Raw genomic sequence first — 19,119 nt, forward strand, 5'->3', positions numbered from 1 at the left:
TGCTTTGCATTGATTGGCTACTCAGACCTTATATAAGTGTGCGTCTCTGCCCCCAAAGGGAGAGAAGGGAAGGATAGATGAGGGTGGAGGATCTTGTCAGATCCAACAGCGCTGTACATAATAAACATTGAGAGCTGACTCATTTGCGACTAAGTTCTTACTAAAACGGCGCCGGACAATCCCCTCCTTTGGTTATCTGACAGATGATCCTTCGTATCCTGTCAATCTCTTCTGTATTCTGCCAGTGATATCCACGGACAGCAATGTAGACCAGGAAGGAGCATTTCTGAGTCCTTTGTTCTGTACTTTCAGCCAATCTTTCCCTGATTGTGGGAGTTTAGTGTCAGTTGAAATGCTTGCTTATTGTGTACATGACCACCAAGGAAGTGTGGGTTCTATGATGTGATGTACCTTTGTACTACACGGTCAGTGTCTAGTTTTTTGAGAGAGAAATTCACTTGTATTATGCTAATGAATGTCTGAAACCTGCCTGCTCATTAAAACCAAAGACTGGGGTTGGTCCACAAATTATATAGAAATTGTGAGCTTCGGTAACCATCTGGTTTCAAAAATTCATGAGCTGAGAAAGGAATAATGTTCTGTTTTTCACTCTGTGATGCTACTTAATTTTCTTCACACATTTTCTCACACATGGTGACTTCTTCTAAATATAACATTAAGAATAAAGGAAGGCGAACTTTTCATTGCCACATCTCTCAAATTGAAGAGCTTCCCTCTGATCTATAAAGAAAAGGCAAGATCCTTCAAAGCATCTGTATTGTTAAAAGATAAAAGAGAATGCTTCTAAATGAAAAGGTACAGGGATAAAATGAATGTTATCAGTAGACTTCTGCCCCAATCTTTCAGTATCCTGGAATCATTATTCTTTTCATGGTAGTTTCTGATGAATGGAGCTCTTCAAAACTGAAAGAAGCTACTTTTAACACAGTCTTGAGGTGAGAAGCAAAAGTGCTGCATGAGAAGATGCTGCTCTGGGGGAATCTGAATCATGTTTGAGTGGAGCCCAGACCTACTTTTCCTGCCACCCAGCAAACTGAAACTTCTAAGACAAAAAAAGCAGAGATGTCATCCTCCAATGACAAAATAAGGTAAATATCAGACCAAAGGAAAAAAAAAAGCAGGCAAAAGAAGGCAATTCTCCTCATAGACAGCAGGTGGAAAAAAAGTTAAAGTACTGAATCTAGACTTCTGCTAAAAGTATAAGCGAGCAGGAGCCATCTGAGTACTATAAGTGATATATTCAGAAATATTATATGTGAGAATTTGCCCCATGATCCATATATAGTAGGCGATTTTTTTTAGTATTTTTTTCATTGCTGTGACAAAAAACTCCAAAGTTAACAGAGGAAAACCTTATTTGGCTTATAGTTTGTAGAGGTTTCCGTCCATAGTCAGCTGACTCCAAGGCAAGGAGGCACGGCTGAGGGGCATCGCAGAAAAGAAACAGTTAATGGCAGACGGAAGCCAGAAGACAGCAAGGCAGCAAGCAGCAAACTATAAGCAACAAAGAGCTGCCTTCTTTTTGTCCTTTAAATCTTATCCAGGCTACACACTCACACTCAGGGTGCAGCAGCCTTAATCCTAGCATTACAGCATGAATCAATCCCAGTCTCATATCCTTGATCCCAGCAGAACACACCCTAGCTCCAGCTACCTCCAAAAAGCCCCACCTATGACCCTATGAGGCTTTGGGAGAACATCTAGATAGAAGCCATAACAGTGATCAACTTCAGAAATATTTCATTCTTCAGTACACCTCAAGGTCTACTTTGTAAAGAATTGGATTGATGTGTTCGGAAGCTGTACTAAGCCAGGGTGTTGAAACCCAAAGAAAAGCAGACCAGCAAAAAGCATGGAGGTGTAAATAAAAGTGGATGTTAGTTTTTGTCATTGCATTCAAGGTAAAGCTGAGCTTATAGTTTTGTACTTATGAAGGTTCTATCCAAGAAATAGAAAATGTTGGTTTTGGAGCTCTCCTAGGTAGGATGGAGGTGGTACCCCTATTAATGAGTTCCTCTTATTCCCTAAACCACCTATGTCAAACTTTCTCTAAAGAGCCCGGAACAAAGTTATTATTAGCAAGATTTGCTTTCTTTGAACAAGCAAGGAGGATTCTTATTTGGGATAAAATGTTAAAATCTTCAATGTAAGACTTCCGTTCAAGTATAAATGGACAACTGAGAGTCAGCAAATATTTATAATAAATCCAGGCCATGAAATAAAGGTACCAAAATAAATTCTAAAACAGAATCATGATGAAAAAGACTTAGTAGGGGATTTACACAATTTAATATAATAGAGATATATCAGTTTAACAATAGAGATAAAACAAGATAATATACTTCAGAGGAAGTTAAAATTTAAAAAACTGACTACCAAAATTCTTTGTATATATGAAAACACATGAAATTATATGTGTGCATCTATGAAAAAAGAATGGGAAAAATAATAAGGAAATAAAATTCTAAGAAACCATAGAAAAATGTATTTTTCATATATATATATGTATGTCGATGAAATACTCTTTGTATATATACAATAGTAGTTATCTTGTAGGGTACCAGGTTCCAAGCAAGAGTCAGAGAGAAGTGAGTGAAGTAAATAACCAATCAACCAAGTAAATGTATCCAAAGTTTGACGTGAACAACTAAGACCTGAACAAAATTAATCAAAATAGATTCAAATATAGATAAAGCTAATGGCATTTAATGAACTGGACAGATAAGATAGAGTTGCTGATATTTTCAAAGGGTGAAGTATGTCACATACGAAGAAAAGAATCAAAGACTTCTCAAGTTTTAGTTTGAGAAGAATAATATTTAAGACAATGAAGCAAACTCCAATTTCTGAAGAAGTGTGTTAAATCTAGAACTTTATAGTTAGTCAAATGAGTATGCAACTACGATGACAAATAAAGTTAATTTAGGTTAAATAGAAGCCCAATATCTGTTATGACTCAATCCTCTCTGAAAACATAGCTTGCTGCAAGAAAAGTAATATAAATCAAATCCAAAAGATGGGAATGAGATAACAGAATTGGTGATCTAGAAAACCAATTAATTGATAAAATCAATTAATATCAGAGATAATTCTAAATCAATTTTATACAAAAGTAATAACTATAACATTTTTTATTTTGTTAGGAAATGAAAAGTAAAACTGATTTCCTGAATTTAACAACTAGATCAGTTTAATAGAAGTTAGGCAAAGAAAATCAAGAATGCAATAAAATAAATAAAAATGATTAAAATGCAGTAATAATAAGGACTATGGATAAATTAATAGTTGTAAATTAAATTATTTCATATTTTCTTATAGTCTGAAGACACATGAAATGGCTATAAGAGATACAACTAATTGTAGGAAAGATTGTGGAATAAAGACAGAGATATAGATACCCTTGAGAGCTGCTATTATGAAGAAAGCAGGCAAGTGATACCATTACCTGAAAAGGTAGAAACTAGAGATTAAGTTGCTGTATTTAATGGAGAAAAAGAATCATTAAAATGTACAAAGAATGAATCACCCAAGAAGATATAATGAACAAAAATCATTAGAAACTAGACAGCATCATTTAAAAGCAAATAGAGCTTTGTAAGATATTCAAAGGGAATCTGAAAATCTATATGCTGTTGTAGGGATTGTGGTATCTTTTGCATCAGAATAATTGTCCCTTTAAAATTTTAATATATTAAAAATGACTTCCTTCCTTCCTTCCTTCTTTCCTTCCTTCCTTTTTACCTCCTATATATCCCCCAAAATATTGATAAGAACAAGTGAGAAATCACGCATCTCTCTGAAATAGACTTAATTTGTTTCTTCTAATATCAATAAACTAAATTTCATTACATAAATTAAATGATAAAACAGTCACCTAAGCCTGATCAAGTGATTACTTCTCATGGTAATCACTGTTTACCATGCTTAAGAGTGATTATTACAGACACACCTTCTCTCTGTTGTAAAAACATTAAACTACCAATGAGAATAATTTCTGAAGCAAAGGGGGCCTCTCTGGGAACTTCTGCAAATCTTAATATTCTCATTCTGTTTGGCAGTAAACTCAGAGGCACAAATTCAAGTTCCTAGCTACCTATTTTATTTATGAGTCTTTTTTTTTTTACTCATAAGAATATAAGAATTTTAGCATTAATTGGAAAATGACAATAGCTTAAAGACCTTTGAATTCCAATTTATACTTTATTTAGAGACTTAGAAAGGCAGGACAAGAAAGATGCAGAATCAGAAAAGAAAGGTAAAACAGAAAAAAGGGAGAAGGAAGAATTGGAGGGGTAATGTCTGGAAATGAAAGAACAAAAAAATACTGAAACCGTGAAAAGCATCATCAAAAAGTCAGATTTAACTTGATTTCTGACTCTTTGTGTCAAGATCTATTTTTACACTAAATAGACAGTCAATAGAAGTATCCATTGGCCTGTTATTAATATAAGATAATAATCCTGCTAATAAGGAAAGTATACAGAAGAATAATACATTCAAAAAGTTGGGAAGATTTTCTACGTAGGTGGAATACTATAAGACATGCATTGAAAAGAAAACACAAAATCAGAAATATGTGTCATTTTTTTAATAAAAGTACAAGGGATTCTTGTGTTACAACTGGCCTTACATATGAACAACTTGGGGTATGACTAGAAGTTTAGGTTGAACTTACGATCAGGGTTTGGAGTTATGACCTGAATGCCGGCCACTTGTGCAGTTGTAAACAAAGACTTGCAGTGCCAGAAAAGCACATGTGAGTGTACCTAAGTGTCAGCCTGAGCCCAGATGTGTGTGTTTGTGAAGGTGACATCAGTGAGTGGTTTATATAATATTTACGATTATTGTTATCAAAATTGCCCCTCAAAAAGCTAGAAAAGAAGCTAAGGAAGGAAAGGAATGTTAAAAACTTACAATTAGAAAGCAGAGAGAAATTGTGGGGAAATACAAGAGTGGCATTCCTGCGAGCACTCTCGCTAATATGTGCAACATGTCAAAGTGCACCATCTCAACAGTCTTACAGAGAAAAGGTTTGTATAAGGAAGCTAGTGTTGCTAAAAGTGTTACTCAAATTGGTAACTCATAACAGTGTTAGAAGAGGTAGAAAGGCTATTACTAGGGCAAACATGAAAGGCAAATATCAGGATATAGCCTATCTGAGTCTATAACTTGTGAAAAAGCTAGGGCTATGAATGCAGATCTTGTAAAGGATAAGCCATCAATGAGTGATAGTAGTGAAATGTTTCATGCCGGTAGGGGTGGTTTTTCAATTTTAAAGCAAGAACTAGGGTTCATAGCGTAACCTGGAAGTGTGAAACAGTCTGTGCTGAGTAAAGGGCTGCAGAAAACTACATACGCCACTTCCAAATAATGACACAGGGAAATGCCTTTTGCTGTCATCAAGTTTTCTATTGTGATGAAAAGGGAAATTTTCTACTGGAAGAAAATGCCCAAGAAAACATACATTACCCAGAAAGAGAAGAAAATGCCCAAAGAAACATACATTACCCAGAAAGAGAAGAAAATGCCAGGCCAGTAGATATCAAACAGTGAATCCCAAAGAAGCAGAGAGTAGAGTAGTAATTACCAGAGGCCGGAGCACCCGTGATAGAGAGGGGATGGTCAAAGATACAAAACCTCGATCACACAGGAAGGATAAGCTTTTCTTTTTTCCTTTGATGTGTTGCGCAGGGTAGTGTGTATTGCCAATAAAGAGCATTTCAAAGTCAGTGAGAGAGTAATGTCAAATGTTCTCACCACAAAAACATAAATAATCGAGGTGGTATACATGATTAAGAATAAGTTATTCTACACCGTATACTCATATAGCAATCATAACATCATTTTGTACTCCCTAAAATATACAACTATAATTTGTCCATTTACAACCAAAAACAATAAAATTTTCAAATGCTATATTTGTGCAAACTTTAATTTTATAAAACTTGTTTTTAATATTTTCATGAAGCCACATTTTTGGTTGGAATGTAAACTAGTACAACCACTATCGAAATTCATATAAGATTCCTCAAAATCTAAAAGTAGAAATTCCACTCCATCAAGTTATTCTCCTTTGAATAACTTCCCCAAAGAGTTAAAGAGATCATGCTACAATAATGTATGTATGCTTGTGTTTATGGCAGCACAGTTCATAATAGCTAGATCTTGGAAGTGAACTATATATCCCTCAGAATTTGAATAGAAAAAGAAAAGGTAGTATATATATAAAAGAATACTACTCTGCCATAAAGAAATATAAACTTGAATCATTAGTAGGAAAATGGATGCATCTTGAGACCATAATGTGGTTTTTTTTGGCACTGGGAGTCAAACTCATGTTTGTCAGGTAGGAGCTGTGCCTCTGAGCTATATCCTTGGCCCTTGAGATCATGATGTTAAGTAATAGAAATCAGATGCAGTCTTTAATATCATATGGTTTCCCTTATATAAGAAATCCAAAATATACAGAAACCCAAAATAAAAGAGACAGTAGGAAGTAGGAAGACAGACCTTTTTCAAAGGGGAAGGGATTCAGAGTTGGAAGAAGGGGGGATTGCAGGGAAAGGGATGAAAAAAGGATTGAGGTGCTTCATGTGCATGTATCAACTCCCCACCTACGGAGTGTAATCACACATACTGCAAACACGTACTAATGAAAAATAAAAACTGAAAAACATATTTACATGAAATCAAAATGTATATCCTATTTAGGAGAAAACAATCAGTCATAAATACTACCTGTTATTCATCACTTGGGTAAATAAACTAAGACATCGATTTATTTATATTGCTTCTTTTCCCTATTTGAAATTTAGTTTTGCTTAAAATGAAATTTTAAAGCAGAATCATCTATTTGATGCTTTAAAACTTTAAAAATGATTGCATACATACATAGTAAAAGCAGGAAAGTACATAGAGTAATGACAAAATCTTAATTAAGTAAAGTTAATTTTAATATGAGAAGAAAAAGTGGTAGAAATTGAAGGGGAGCCAAAGGATTTCTAGTATTTTATTTCTTAGATCAATGTATTAAATAAATGTGGTAAAATATTTAATTAGTGAGTTTAAGTTGTAGGTAGGCAATATTAATTTTATTATTTTCTATCTACATGTTTCAAATATTTCATAAAAATATAAAACATATTCTTTGATTGTCAACAAAATTCATAAAAAATCTTGATATTACCTAATAAAAATGCAAAAGAAAGTTTTAGAAATTTTACAGGAAGCATACAGGCCAGTATAATTGGAAGAAATAACAAATTTCCAGGTGAGGTAAGATGGGTAACATTTTAACAATCCTATTAACATCTACAAAGCCAACCCGTCTTGCAAAATGTAATGATGATGCTTGGGAGACTAAGACAATTTTTCTCAAAATGTTTTTGGAAAACAGATTTTATTCTTTAAAAGTAAAAGGGTGTAATGAGAATGCATAGAGAAGAAAACAAAGTGTATTCATAAAGAAGCCAGGAACGCAGGAATGCAGAGAGCAGAAAGCAATTCCCAGAGGTCATGTCTGTAAGGACTCCCAGAGGTCAATGTCTGTAGTAAAGCTGTTGGGGAAATTACTCTGGATAGAGGGCTTACCAAATGGAGACAGATAAACTGGAACCCTTTTAGGAAATCTTGTACACAAATATTCTTTAAATGAAAGCATAATTTCCTGCACCTCTGAATGGCCAAACATCTAATAATGCAAAATTTTGGCAAAGCTGTGAGAAAAATAATGCTCTTATGGTTTGTATCTTTTTTTTATTTTAAAGAGTAAAAGAAGGATAACATAATAATAGGGGGGACTTAGCAAATTACAGACAAAATGGTAGGAAATTATCAATGGTTATTGTTTTACATATTGTTATCTACAAAATAGTTTCTCAGGAAAACAAATAGACAAATAATAGTGAGTTACAGACAAAAGAGGTAGGAGATTATCAAGAGTTGTTGTACTCTACTTTGGTATCTTCAAAGTGGCTTCTAAAGAAAATAAATAGAGCTATACATGAGTGACCTATGGAAAAATCATTAACTATTCTCAATGGTTGTTATAGGAAACACATAATAATAAACATACATCCATTTATGAAATAGAATAGGAACATTACAAACTTTACACAGTTATGGATAGATTAGTAGGAAAATATCAATGGCTGCTGTAATACATGGTGGTATCTTCAAAGTGGTTTCTCAGGAAGACAGAGATATGCAAGAAGGATCTAATAAGTAGTTACAGCCTAAGGGTTGTCAAAAATAGCATATTACCTCCTCACCAGTGACTCCTGTCAGTGAGGTATGATGGCTGGAAGAAAGGCCAGGATTGAAAAGAAGGACCGAGAGACTTGCACCTGTGTCTAGCAACAGGCTATTTTCTTGTTCCTCCATAGTCATGATTACCCAGGACTCCTTGACGGAGATGACGGTCTGGCCAGATGGAGAAGGCAGGCCATGCCCCAAGCCCTCTCATTCCTGTTGGACTAACTGGTAGCATGGGTCTGAGCTCTGGGGCCTCCACCTCAGAGGGCAGACCGATATGGTTTGTATCTTTAATGTCTCCCAAAAGCTCATATGGCAAACTTTGTCCCCTGTGATGATACCATTGAGGGCACAGAAACTCTAGGAGTTGATGCCTAGTGGGAGGAAGTAGATCTTTGGGAATATGCTCCATAGGTTATTTGTCTATCTGTCTGTCTGTCTCTGTCCCTCCTTCCTTCTCTTCCTCCTCCTCTTCCTCCTCCTTTTTCTCTTACTGTCTCTGCCCCACCTTTCCTTCTTCCCTCCTGTCTCTCTCTCCCTCTCCCCTCTGCCTCTCCCACTCTTTCTCCCTGTCCCACTCCCTGCCCCTATCCCTCTCCTTCTCCGTCTCTCTTCCTCTCTCTCAGCTTCCTGCCCTGCCTGCGGTGAGCAACTTCCTCCCACACCCTTTTGTGCGGTGATGCTCTCCTCACTGCAGGCCTAGACACAGTGGAAGTAGCAGATATGAAACTTCTAAACTGTGAGCCAAGGTAAATCTTTGCCCCTTTCTGTTAATTTTCTCAGATATTTTGTCACAGTGATGGAGTGCTAATGCAACTCTCTTGCTCTTTTTGGATGATGGTGACTTGCTACAGACATTCCAGAGTCTAGTCCAATGAAATTGCAGAGGAGGAAATGCTTATGAGATTTATGAGTCAGAAGAAACCCCCCCTCTCATGTAGATCGGTGTTTAATTTAGCTGTTTCTATCTCTACAGGAAAGGAAACGTACCATCAAAGATGCATACAATAGAGTTACTATTCAATGTTTAGAGGGCAATGGTGATGAATCCCAAATATCGTCTTGAGGGAAAATATAAGAAACTGCAAAAAATACTATTTCACAGAATTTTTTTTTGGAACTGGAGGTTGAATTCAGAAACTTCACAGTGAGCTCTATCTCCAATCCTTTTTCATTTTCTTATTTTGAGACAGGGTCTTGCTAAGTTGCTAAGGTGTCCAGGATGGGCTCAAATTTAGAATCCGTTTGTACATCCTACCAGTGCTGGGATTACAGGTATACACTACAATTCCCACCTCCATAGAATATTTTTAAGGAAATATATACATATATATTAACACATATATAGTTTTACCTCACAAATTTATTATAAGTATGAATATATATGTATGCACATATATTCTATGTGCACATAATATTTATTATTTATACAAATGTAAACCATTTAAACCTTAGAACAATCTACTAGGAATTATTATAATCATGTTAAAGAAGAACTAGTATAGGACTTGAAACACCACACATTACTGAATGGTCATTAACACAGATGTAATGTTTTGAACCCAGAATTCAAACCCTGAGTAATTTGGTGCAGAGTTTATGATCTCAACCAGTATGTAAGGTCTTTGTGTATATCATGTATATTGAAGTGTGTTCAGTAAGAATGGAAACTGATGAATGAACAATAATATAAAACCAGTTGGTGTCTTGGGTGAATTAATGAGAATGTTGTGATGTGATTAACTTAATTCTGAGCCTAAATAAGAAAAAAACAGAAAGAAGAGAAAATACTAGTATTTTAAGGATCTTAAAAGTCTTAGTCATAAGCATCAATTTTGTCAGTAAAGATACCAGAACCTAAGTTGTCTAGATTTTATTCATGGCATCTATAGGTAAAATAAATAAATGTTAATAAAGTGCTTTAGATTGAAGTTTTAGAGATTAATTTGTTTAAACATCTCCACACAACCATTACCTGTGTTTTGCTGTGCTAATTAGCACAGAGCTTAAGCAAATGTTCTTGCTCTCTCTTCTTTCTGTATGTTATTAGCTGAAATGCCTCATGGGTGTCCTAAAGTTTTTATAATGAAGGTGTACTGTGTTTTAAGGGTTGTTTATTTTAATATAAAACATAGTGGAGTATTTGAATTCCTAAAATACACTTAGTGAAGGAACTTTATCTATTTATTGTATTTGTTGTTTGCTAGGAATTGAATGCTGAATTTTATTTTATTTTTTTACAGTACATGGCTCAGTCTTTGGAACAAGCCCCCAGAGTTACAAAGGAGAGGTGGAAGAGAACTAATATATATGGAAAAATAAGCCAGTGAAAAGTGACTAACGATCAACGAAAGGACTGATTTCCTTATTACATTTAATTTCCATTGCTTAAAAAATTATTACTCTGCTCTCTTATGACATATACCCATGTTCTTAACTCTAAGAATAACCACCTACACTAATACCTATTTAATGAAAACAAATCATAAAGTTTGTGGTTATAAATTTTGTCATCTGAATAGAGATCAAAAGTAATGACAGCAAATAAAAAGTGACTCTACATTTGAGAAAGCATTTTACTGTATTCAAAAGAAATGAATAGATATGCATAAGAACAAAAGCTCAATTAACTTATTGTGGCCTGCCAAAAATATTTAATAGTACAGAGCTTATAATGATCGTGTTAATTTTGTCTTTGCTTTGATAGATTTTGTGTCTTTATGTGAGTTTAAAATGCAAATGTGAAAGTTGTGCTGTTTAAACAGCTTGGTTTACCCTCTGTCTGGTGGCTTTATGCCACAGTCTTATACTGAAATCTCTAGTTAATGAGATTTTTCTGAAAAAACCCAAAATATTACCTCCTTCAGGACTATTCAGTAGCTCTTTGGCAGAATCAAATGACTAAGGGAAATAATTTCCTATCTGAAAGACTAGGTGAAGATTAATGTTTGCCATTTCATAGCTCATTATCTTGAAATGCTCTCCAAAAGCATGAAATATCCAGAGATTCATATGAGTTCTTTTCAAATAAGGTGCTTTCCCCAGAAATCATTAGTTATTCTGTGCTCTTTTTCTTTAAAAGACTAACTTCAAAATAAATGTCTTGTCTTATGAGAATAAAAGCCAGTTGATGTTGCTGGAAATAATTACATCCTTATAATATTTAACCAAACACCCAACACTACAAATCCCCAAGTAGTTACTTCAGGAACTAATCAAGTATTTTGAGCTATTAACTTTTAGAACAAATGATCACACTGTGTTTCGTACATTTTTGAGGTTCATTTTCCTGGTGTCTTTTCTTTTCTCTGTTCATCAAGATTCTATCAGAACCAAAACTAGTTAGTACAGCTAATTATACCAGCTACTCTTCATTTTCTAAACACTATTCTGTTTTTGAGTTGTAAAAATAATGTGCTAGAGTTTTATCTAAAGTGGTGATAAATAGAAGATATTAAGGGGTAGTGCTGTTGATAAACTGCACATCACATCATTAATAAAGTTGGTGAAACTACCTGCAGCAGCTCAGAAGTCTTTTCACGTTTACATTATTGGCCATGATTAGGACGATTGACATTTTTGCATAAGTGGATTCTGGATACCAGTTGTCTGGTTCTTGTACTGAGCACATTTATTTTCCTAATGTGAGAGCATAATAAACTTGTCAAATGTCTGAAGAAGTAAAGCAGAATCTGACAGGTCATTTTATCAATGCTCTAGTTAGTTGCTATTCTTCCTGGGGACAAAGCCGAGCAATGACAGAGCAAGGATATGCATCGCATAGGATGATCAATGTGCAGAAAATGACTTCTGTGAAGCTGAGTCAGAGTTGGCTCCCACTCTGGGGTCTACGCACAAATGGGGGATGTTATCAGAAACATATCCAAACCTCGAGGTGCAGAGGACTGTGAGGAAGATGCATGTGGTTGAGCAGGAAACCTCTGAGGAGAGATGATCTGGCTGTGAGGAAGGCTGTGAAAAGCCTTCCCAGAGAAAGTGCATGCATTACTGAAAGGGAAGCATCACAGGCAGAGGCAGTTGTATGTTTGGAAGCAAGCAGAGAGGCAGGCAGAGGGGACTTGTTTGAGGAGTGCTCTTGTGGAGGCTGGCCACACCAGCGTGGCAATGCAGCTACGTGGGAGGCTGGGTGGTGTTGAACTGTAAGACATTACAATATCTTTTTTCTTTGTAACAATTCTGAGTTCTTTGACAAATTTGCCAAAATAATAGACATAGTTAAACTTTTCCTAAGGTTTGTTACACTCAGATTTTCTTTGAGGTCACTGGAATTATACATAATTCATTTGATTTACAAGTATTTTATTTACAAAAGTTTTACAAATATTTACAGACCATTTTATATGCCATTCACAGTGCTAGCAATTAAGTGAACCAATAACAACGTCTCTATTCCCGAGTCTATATTTCATATAAAGGAAGAGACAAATAAAGCAAATAAACCAATTGAAAATTAACTTCCTTTAAAGATAAGCATCTTCTCACTGTACTCTTTGACAAAGATTCTAACTCAAGCAGGAGGACTGTATGCATATTACCTGATCACCACCCCGAAGTCCTTACCCTCTGAAACCACCTCATTGATTGGATGGATTCAAAATATGAATTTGAGAAAAATATAAACTTTCAGACAACAGCAGCTACATTATGTAATTAATATTTTAGAATACACTCATCTGTGTAGTCTAGAATGCACTAGGAATAAAATGAAAACAAAAAGATCAGTTAGGAGTCAATAAGAGTAATTGAAGCAAGTAATGATTGGATGAATAATAAAGAGGGTCTTGAGAAATCATTAGATATAACATGTATTTGGACTGTACAGATGAGCTTGTATACTCATTAATTGGATGCAGATTATTAGGGGCTTTGGAGGATCAAACATGACTCCTAAGTTTTGTTTATTGGTTTTTTCTTTTTTATCTAACCTCACAATTTTAATGAAGTGTGATGTCATAAACTATGACTAGGGACACTGAAGTGTTAGGGTGAGAAGCAAGGTTTTCGCTTCAGTTTAGCTATAAGATTGAGTTGTGGATTAAACATCTTACTCGAGTACAGGAAAAATGTTGTCATTGTCTGTATAAGTGTATGTCTCATCTTTTTAATAGATGCTATTTAACATATTATAGTCTTTGATATCCCCCGAGGGTGGAGATGGATGTAATATAGATAAGCATTAGAAGTGGTTATTGTTCACATTTCAGCAAAAGAGAAAAAAACAGCTAAGACTCAGAAGTAGCTGCCACTGAGAAAGGAGGAAACCAGAAAGAGTTACATGCGTGTCATCCAGATTTTTTTTTTCAAAAAGGGACTGATAAAGTCTACTAATGTTTTGAATTATATATACAACTATGTAGATTAAATACATTTGGAGACACGCATCAAACAGAAGCAGAAACACGAGTAACAGCCTTCTTTACTGTAGGAGATAGAGTAGTATCCAAGCTATTTGATCATAGAATTTTTCTCAGTGGGGAATACAATGCTGAAATACTATTTCACGGCCTCATCTTGTGGAAATTCCCACTTAGAGTCAGAAGGAGGGTTAGAATTTCTCGGAGTTGTGGAAGCTTGGGATCTATAAAGCTACTTTGTTTGTATTTCAATACTTCTTATTTACTCATATATTTGTATTTAAAAATATATTCCAATGGGCGATAATGACTCGTCAATTTTTTTCATTCTTTCGAACTTTTTAGAAGTTCTTTGTAGCTGTACAACTTAAAGGACTTGAAGTTAGTAGCGAGGTTGCACAATTGTAAATTTGCTTGCTGCTGAGGGCCAATTCAATTAGCTAGGAACTTAACTTTCAAATTGCTACCGGTTCGATCAATGGCATATGAGTGCTTCCCCCCTTCCTTTCCATGTTTCTGGGGACAAGATGTTGAAAGAAACATACAGCAAGACTAATTACATTTTAGAGTGATGAGGTGTTCTTCATCCTCTTTTTAAACATTAGCAGGCAAAAGGTATTTATTTTTAATTTACAAGGAGGGGGCTACTTAGTGCCTTAAGCAGGACACGACGTGCACTGTTTCTTTGCTTACAGAGTTCCTTAGCTCCAGGGGATTCCAGCACAGCCTCAATTCTGCTTCTGTGTTCAGAGGAAACATATAAACGGCACAGTGTGGGCATCGCCTGGCAAGTCTGAGAGGGACACCCACAGTGTGACTCCCAAAATTGCCAGGGTTCCCTTGATATCATTAAGTTAATAACAGCACTGTCTTCAAATGTAACTTCCCTGCTTTCTTTTTAGTGTCTGTCAAAAGATTCTAGACCGTTTGATTTCATGATTGGCTATCATATTTCTTTTTCTATTTGAGTTCTTGGATAGGAATTGAGCCCTGGCAGAGGCATCTTCTCCCATTACAAATTCAAGATCACTGTGTCAGCTACAGTATCCCTTACAATAGGTACAAGACCTTTGCCTCTACAACCCATTCTTGGATGCTTTGGGAAAGAATACCATCTCTGGGAACATTTACTGCAGAGAACTTTAAAAGTCTTTAAATTCTAAGTTTACAGCTGGTAAGGAAGGAATAGAAGCCATAGTTTAGCATTAACAAAACTTCAAAAATGTTAGCTCTGATATGGGGATTTTATAGGTCACATTGGCCTACAATTCCTAGTAATTTCTAGGTTGAATATATGGAAAAATGGATCTACACTTGGCAACTATAGGCAGGATAAAATGAATAGGTGTTAAAAATGGAATCAAAATGTATGTATCTACTGATAAATACATGAATCTACTTAAGTAGATAAACCACAGTTTGTCCTACTCTGCTGAAGACAATATGATCTAGTCTTCAGGTTCTGGGTTCTCCAAATGAGAACCAGATACCATTGTGACGTTTTGGTCCTAACCTAGACAGAGAAAGAAAATTGATCAAGGAAGAACACATTTTCCATGGGGAAAGCAAGGAAAATCTACCTAGATACAGATATTTATTATGAGACCTATTTGGTAATAAAACAAATTTTTAAATGTTTAGGACTTTAAAGATCTGTAGATCTACACAAAGCCTGAATACGTTTGTAGTTATTCTGTTAAACCACCCTAGTTTGAGCAGACATGAATTATCTACCCAGCTAAATAAGATGATCATGTATACTGGAGCTGTGCCATCCATGTAATAACAGATTTGTGTAGATGAAAAAGCATCATTAAATTTAAAGCATCCTTCCCCCAAACCACATTCATTTTGATTTCAGAAAAAAAATAGATTTTGTGGTACTAGGAATCAAACCCAGGCTTCATGTATGCTAGACAAGCACTCTACCACTGAGCTACACTGCCAGCTCTGATTTTAAAAATATTAAATATGGAAAAATGTGCAATTTAAACTTTAAGAAATATTACATAATACATCAGGGCTGTTTTCAAAATGTTGACAGTGACTTAGTAGCTTTAAGCACTGTGTTCCTTTTGCATATATGTGTTTTTTTAATTTAAAATATTCTACTGGTAGATACATGAATCTACTTAAGTTATGTGCCCTAAGAACATACCTACTCTACAAAGCAATGCTGCACATTTTAAAGGACTTTGTCCTACAGGATTAAATTCAAAGGCATTAACAGTTTTGCAAAGCCCCAAAATGCATCTCTCCCATGTATATGCTGACTCTTTCTTTATACGGTGTGTGGAGAGGTGTCCTGTTTCATCTGCAGGTACTGAGGAAGCAAGTTACAAATGATGTATCATCTCACCTCACTCTGTAGATGTGCATTACCTATTAATAGTTTTACTATCAGAAAAATTCTTTTCTTTTTTGGTAACAGGAATCAAACTCAGGACTTTGCACTTGCCAGGCAGGTGTTTGTGCCGCTGAGCTATATCCCTGGCCCTGAAAAATTCTTTATTAATTGGCAAATTTACATATATTGAATCTTGTGTGCTTCTTTGATCACATGTGCTATAAAAGATTTGCAGGTTTGGGATGCTGAAATAAAACATTTAAGCAGTGTCACACACAAATTTGAAATAATATGCTGAAAAATATTTTCTGCTATGTAGTAGAGCAAATTCGTCACATAGTGAATCTGTGATAACTTCACAGAAAAGGTACATTTCGGTAAGACTTTAACGTGTCAGATAAATTCTCATTATGTACCCTCAAGTGTACCAAAGATGCTTCTTTCTAAAAATTTTTCACCAAATTACGTTTCATTAAGACATGATTTTCTGGGTAGAAAAACTCAAGCCTGTTACTTTGATAAGGAAGGAGAGGATGTTTTTGTAGAAGAGCACCTGGAAGATGAGGTGCAGTTAACCTGCCTGGGCCTTGGCATCTCCAGATATTTGAGCAATCCGCTCTGGGTGTGTCTATGAGGCCCTTACTGGACGTGATTAACACTGGAATTGGTGAGCTGAGGGAAGGGTATTGCTCTCACCAGTGTGTGTGGGCTCCATCTGAAGTTTGAATCAAACAAAGCAGCATAAGGGAGAAAGTGCTCTCACTCCTGACAGTTCTTAGGCTGGAACATCAGTATCTGCTGCCTCAGTTTTGCTGGTTCTCAAACGTGCAAACCCAGTTTGGAATCTCTGAACATCAGCTCTTTAGCTCTCAGGACTCTGAATTACACCTCCAGCTTTGTTATGTCTCCCGCTTGCTCAGGGGAGATGAGGGCACTTCTCCACCGCCATAAGTCAGTGCCTCATGATAATAAATCTCATTCTAAAGAGGTATGTCCCGTTCATTTCTTTCCTTTGGAGAATCCTGATTCCTACAAGTGGTGAATTATTTCTTCTTCTCCAAGGTTATGTTTACTGACGGAACCCTCATTTCCCAAATTCATGCAGTCTTTTAAAGACATGTGCTTCTGTTCTTTCAGAATGAGAATTTTTGTCACTGTGGGAGTTTTCAGAAGCCTAACATCCTCAGGCTACATCACATACCTGTTTTCCTCCAATGATTTGACAATCTCCTGGAGATGTCTAGGAAAAATATCCAGTAGGATAAATTTGATGTGAACATCTTATAAGTGGAATATTTTTTAGTGTAATCTTTATACTAAATCCTGATACTAAAAATATATTCACTGTCTATTAAAAAATTTAAATTTAACTGGATGTCTGAGACCTTTATATCCTAAATCTGGCAACTCTATTTAGGGCAGTCAGTGAGTTACCAATACAGATACTTATTCTGCTTGGAAATCAAGAGAACTGTCTTCTGCTGAGATTAGGGGGACATCTACCCTTCTCTATTGCCACCTATTCCTCCTTTTGGAAACAGAGGTAATACCTATAGATCTACTAAAGCCATGGCTGGGAGACTCAGATGTCTGCAGGTTCCACAGTCTAACATTTGAGTGTAGCACTCCCAGAGAAAACTGGGACAACTTTTCAACCTGCTAACAGGGCAGGTGATTATCAGTGACAATCGATTAACTTATTTGTGAATAGAGCTGCTGTGTTTATTTTTAAAATGCAAGGCCATATTTTTATGAGAAATGTTCTAGCAAATAAATGTTAGAAAGCCGGGTGTGGTGGTGCACGTCTGTAATCCCAGCACTTGGGAGGCTGAGGTAGAAGGATTGTTGTGAGTTTGAGGTCAGCCTGGGCTACAAAGTGAGCTGAAGCCCAGCCTGAACTGCATAGCAAGGCCCTGTCTCAAGAAGACAAAAAAAAAAAAATGTTAGAAGAACATTTAAACAATTTTTTGATGCTGTTACTGGAGAGTAAACCCAGTGGCATCGCACCGAGCTACAGCCTTGGCCCTTTTTTAATTTTATTTTTTGAAATAAGGTCTCACGAAATTGGTAAGTTGCCCAGGCTGCAAATGAAATTGTGATCCTTCTGCCTAAGCTTTCCAGAGTGCTGGAATCACAAACATGTGATACTATGCTGGGATGCACTGAATTAATTTTACAAAATGAAATTATCAACAAATTACACTAGATCCAAACACTACCAGTATAAACTCTTCCAGAAAATAGCAAACGAGATAGTCCCCAATCTGCTTTAGCTTTCACTTCTGCAACAGAAGCCTCACTTGAATGCAGACAGCCGAGACCTCTGTCATAAAATAAAGCACAAAACGCAAATCCTCCTGCCTGCTGAGTGCCCTTGTGGAGCAGTTTGCTAAAGTGTTTTAGAAAGAAAGGGTTCCTGACTTGAGTAGTTAGAAGTGATTCATGGAGCACCAAAGCTTTAATTCAACATGGGTTAGTGCTTGTTTTACAGACCTAGAGGAAACCAATAGCACCCTGATGTTCAGTAAACGTCTCAAAAATCTGTCTCTTTTGAAAAGACTTTCAAGCCAATAAATCAAAGATACAAATGAAAATATGTTACCTTAAACTTTATTCATAAATTGTGGCCATCTGTTTTCATTCAATAAGATATAATTTTTTGTTCCCAGTTATATCCATAACAGAATTAAAAAGAAATTTCTGATATTTACTAAAGTGTTCTTGACTTATTTTATATATTAAACATTTCCTTACATAGTAATATTAATTGCTAAGTAAAGCTATGCCTTTGTCACTCTTTCTTTGGATGTACAGTTCTTCATGGTGTGGCAAATAGTTGCATAAGTGACTTTCCTTTCAGTGTACATGGGATAATTCTACTTTCCTCTGTAGATATTAATCACCTTCAGCACTGGATATATTGATGAACATATCTAAGTAGTTATATTATTTTCCACTCTGAGGTAAAAGGTATTTAATAATCTAGGAGAGTTCTCTTGAAGACATGGCGACTGACTACCTAAATATTTTATGAATATTTAGAATCCTACTTCGGAAGTCAATACTTCAAAGAGATCTCAACACCTTTTTTTTTTTTTTTTTTTTTTTTTGGTTTTTCTCCGG

This window comes from Chinchilla lanigera, unplaced genomic scaffold, assembly GCF_000276665.1.
Source record: "Chinchilla lanigera isolate Chin_1 unplaced genomic scaffold, ChiLan1.0 scaffold00002, whole genome shotgun sequence".
NCBI classification, from domain to species: domain Eukaryota; kingdom Metazoa; phylum Chordata; class Mammalia; order Rodentia; family Chinchillidae; genus Chinchilla; species Chinchilla lanigera.